At 49.1% G+C, this 741-nt stretch overlaps 1 long non-coding RNA gene across 1 annotated transcript; it reads right to left on the minus strand.

Moving 5' to 3' along the window:
* Window positions 1–245: 245 nt before the first annotated feature.
* Window positions 246–735, minus strand: LOC113979542. Its single transcript, XR_003537901.1, has 2 exons — window positions 583–735; window positions 246–539 (listed from the first exon to the last, which is right to left on the minus strand). It is a non-coding gene; the product is annotated as an uncharacterized LOC113979542 (long non-coding RNA).
* Between the last annotated feature and the right edge of the window lie 6 nt (window positions 736–741).

The raw sequence follows: 741 nt of genomic DNA on the forward strand, positions 1-741 counted from the left end.
TCGGGGTCCTTTGGTGGGTTTAAAGCCCAGTTTCTGCCCCACAAGTGGATTTTTTGGGGCCTCAGAGTCCATTTCTCTGCCCCACAAGTGACATTTTGGGGGTGTTTTGAGTCCATTTTCTGCCCCATAACTGACATTTCTCGGGGGCCTCAAAGTCCATTTTCAGCCCAACAAGTGACATTTTTTGGGGTCTCAAATTTCATCTTCTGCCCCACAAGTGACTTTTTAGGGGCCTCTCAGGCTCCATTTTCTGCCCCACAAGTGACTTTTTAGGGGCCTGAAATTTCATCTTCTGCCCCACAAGTGCCTTTTTAGGGGCCTCTCAGGCTCCGTTTGCTGCCCCACAAGTGACATTTTGGGGCTTTCTGAGTCCATTTTCTGCCCCATAAGTGACTTTGTAGGGATCTTAAACTCCATTTTCTGCCCCACAAGTGACGTTTTTGGGGTCTCAGATCTCATCTTCTGCCCCACAAGTGACATTGTTGGGGTTTCTGAGTCCATTTTCTGCCCCACAAGTGCCTTTTTAGGGGCCTCTCGGGCTCCGTTTGCTGCCCCACAAGTGGTTTTTTGGGGGTCTCAAACTCCGTTTCCTGCCCCACAAGTGACATTTTGGGGCTTTCTGAGTCCATTTTCTGCCCCATAAGTGACTTTTTGGGGCTTTTTGAGTCCGTTTTCTGCCCCATAAGTGACTTTGTAGGGGTCTTAAACTCCATTTTCTGCCCCACAAGTGACGTTTTTGGG

This window comes from Neopelma chrysocephalum, unplaced genomic scaffold (assembly GCF_003984885.1).
Source record: "Neopelma chrysocephalum unplaced genomic scaffold, ASM398488v2 Primary Assembly neopelma1_82828, whole genome shotgun sequence".
Lineage (NCBI taxonomy): Eukaryota > Metazoa > Chordata > Aves > Passeriformes > Pipridae > Neopelma > Neopelma chrysocephalum.